Below are 3588 nucleotides of genomic sequence, written 5' to 3' on the forward strand. Positions count from 1 at the left end.
GTTGACTTTTGTTGACTTTCTAATTAAGGAAACTTTCCTAACTTAGAAACTTTCTAAAAATAGCAACTTTTTAAATATGGAAACTTTCTAAATTTGGAAACTTTCCAAAAATAGAAACTTTCCTAAAATAGAAACTTTCCACAAATGGAAACCTGCTAAAAATAGAAACTTTCTAAAAATAGAAAGTGTGTGTCCGTACACTGTTCCGATCAAACCGATGCATGTTGAGTGTTGTTCTATGTCTACTTGCAACATGTACAATAGCTAGCATACTAAGACTTGACCTAAGTTAGTTATTTATATCGACCTGCTTTATTTATAGGTCGGCGTTGTGATCATTCCTGATCACTTTACTTCATTTGCTGTTCGCATTTTTTGTGTGGTTACTTCTTTTGCTTTAAGGTGAGTTATAGTCCCATTTTTACATACTTTTCAAAGTATATTTTTGGGATGTGATTACATGCATTTTATTTTACGTTTAGACACAAGTGGCAATTAAATTTAAATTATTCATTATGAGTTGAACAAAAATATTCCCTAGTCTGGTAACTGTAATCACTAGTTTCTACTGGTGAACGCGAATCCTATGGATAGATCTATCGGGTTGACAACCCCATTTCGAGCTAGTCGCGCTAGCAATTTATAATCAGAATGTTTAGTACTTCATATTTTGTTGTAGATACACTTGTTCAGTTATATTATTTATTGTGTTTGGCAAGGGTAAATAAAGGGTTAAGTGGTTACCAGGTGGCTCATTGATATTGGAATAATGTTTAATGTTTTCTAACATTTTAAATCTTGTGGTCTAAAGTTTATTCAATTATTTAAATCTATAATTCACTCAACATTTTTGTTGACAGTTTACTCGCATGTTTTCACATGTACTTGAGTTTGTTTGATGCTTCCGCTGTGTTAGAAGAGTCTGCATGCATTTGGGCAGATTTTGTTAAACAATTATGAAACTTTGAACTTGCATTCTATTTTGGAATAATTTAAACTTGTGGGTTTTGTTTACAATGTTTTAATGTCAACTTTGGTATTTAATATGTTGGGTTACTTAAACTACATATTTTTGGTATATTTCCTTTTTGGGAAACTTTTGAAATAAAAGAATGCAATGTCGTTTATTAAATTCATTTAAGTTCGATCAAGCTGTGGGACCAAGTGACAGAGTCGTTAAGTGTATTGACGGGGCCATCACATCGTGAACCACTAGTTATTCCTCCTGAATCACAAATTATTCATCCGAAGATTATCAAAGAAGAAACCGTTAAATCAGAATCTTCTAGTGATTCGGATTCAACAAATTCAGATATGGCAGAAACTGAACCTCAAAGTATGGAAGACCGAATGAGAGCCACACGCACGGGTCAAGGTTACGCCATTATTAAGCCAGATGTTAATGCATTAGATTATGAAATCAAAGGACAAATCCTACACATGGTAACTAATCAGTGCCAATTTGGTGGTACAGCAAAAGAAGATCCAAACAAACGTCTTCGAACCTTTAATAGGATCTGTACTCTATTCAAAATCAGAGAAATTGAGGATGAACAGATCTATCTCATGTTGTTTCCCTGGACTTTAAAAGGAGAAGCCAAAGATTGGTTAGAATCGTTACCTGAAGGAGCGATTGACACATGAGATGTTTTATTTGAAAAATTTCTTAAAAGATTCTTTCCGGCATCTAAAGCCGTGAGACTTCAAGGAGAAATTTCCATGTTCGCACAAAAGCCAATTGAAACGTTATATGAGGCATGGATAAGATTTGGAAAAATGTTGAGAGGATGTCCTCAACATGGTCTAGATACTTATCAAATAGTACAAATATTCTACTAAGGTGTCGACGTTGCTACACGAAAAGACATCGAAACAGCAGCTGGTGGTTCCATTATGAAGAAAACCGCAACCGAAGCTCACAAAATCATTGATAACACAGCCTCCCACTCGCATGAGTGGCACCAGAAAAAATATATTTTTCGTTCATCTAAAGCGGCTAGAGCCGATTCTAGCCATGACTTTGATTCCGTTTTCGCAAAAATAGATGCTTTTGAAAGACGAATGGAAAAGATGACAAAAAAGATATTCACGCAATACGAATCAGTTATGAGCAATGCGGTGGACCACAGTTAACAAAAGATTGTCACATTGAGCAAACGATGGAACAACGTGAGAATATTTCCTACATTAACCAAAGGCCGGGAAATAATTATCAAAATAATTATCAATCGCCAAAGCCAAACTTCAATCGAAATCAAAACATTCTTTACAATCCAAATGGACCCAATAATAACTCGTACAACCAACAAGGTCCGAATAACCAACCAACTCAAAACAACACTTTCAATCAACAAAGACCTAGCTTGTATAAACCACCACAACAAACCAAAGAGAAAAAGTCAAATCTGAAAGAAATAGTACAAAAGCTAGTTGAATCTCAAACACAATTTATTGCAACTCAAACCCAAACGAATGAGAGGTTTGATCAGTCATTTAGAAATCAATAAGCTTCTATTTTGAATCTAGAAAAACACGTAGGTACTCTTGCTAGCATGATGAGTGAGAGGGAACAAGGAAAGCTACTGAGTGATACTGAAGTAAATCCTCGGAATGAGAATGTTAATATGGTGTCAACAAATTCTGAAAAACCAGCACCAGAAGATGGGAATGTTTTAGATGTGAGTAACAATGAAGAAGTTACAACACCACCACCACTTGAGTATGTAAAGCCAGTGGTGGCACCATACAGACCACCCATCCCGTTTCCAAGAAAAGGAGTTGAGTATGAAGTTTGTGATACCTTTAGAAAGAAGAAGAAAAATAAGAAAGTACATGAAACAAAAACCGTAAAAGTAAACCGGTGAAGATAGTTCCACCAAAACTTCTACCTATGTTAGGTGATCCGGGTGAATTTATTGTTCCTTGTCTACTTAGTGATTGTGTCATGTATGATGCACTAGCAGATTTAGGTGCGAGTGTGAGTGTTATGCCTCTTTCATTATATAAGAGATTAGGAGTAGGTGAGTTAAGTCCAACAGAGATGAGTGTTCGGCTCTTTGATCAAACCATTAGGCACCCATTTTGAATTGCTAACAACATACCCATTCAAGTATGTAATTTAACCTTTCTAGTCGAATTTATTGTCATTGACATAGAAGAGGACTCAAACATTCCTCTAATTTTAGGTCGACCATTCTTAGCGTCCACCGGGGTGTTATTTGATGTAAGAAAGGGTAGAATGACACTTAATGATGGTGAAAAAGTGATCACCATTGTGATTCGAAAGTCTAAATCTCCACCAACCAAAACCGTTGAACTAATAAAAACGATCGATGAGAAGCATATTGTTTTACCAACTCCAACAGTACTGCTTAGCAATAATAAAATGCCTAAGTGTGGGGAAGATGAAGTAACACCTAATGATGACCTGATAATAAAGAACCCCGTTGTTGATACGAAATTAAATGACCCTGTTATTAACAGTTCAATGAAGAAACTTATCAAACGGATTCGTGATGCTAGAACCAAGGGGAACTCTAAGTTATGTAACCGGTTGGAATCCAATCTATCGCCTAAAGAAAAGGCAAA

At 35.6% G+C, this 3588-nt stretch overlaps 1 non-coding gene across 1 annotated transcript; it reads right to left on the reverse strand.

Annotated features, from left to right (window-relative positions):
* Nucleotides 1-1698: 1698 nt before the first annotated feature.
* LOC139903766 (small nucleolar RNA R71) lies at nt 1699-1805 on the reverse strand. Its single transcript, XR_011778559.1, has one exon. It is a non-coding gene; the product is annotated as a small nucleolar RNA R71 (small nucleolar RNA).
* Nucleotides 1806-3588: the final 1783 nt, after the last annotated feature.

This window comes from Rutidosis leptorrhynchoides, chromosome 3, assembly GCF_046630445.1.
Source record: "Rutidosis leptorrhynchoides isolate AG116_Rl617_1_P2 chromosome 3, CSIRO_AGI_Rlap_v1, whole genome shotgun sequence".
Taxonomy (NCBI): domain Eukaryota; kingdom Viridiplantae; phylum Streptophyta; class Magnoliopsida; order Asterales; family Asteraceae; genus Rutidosis; species Rutidosis leptorrhynchoides.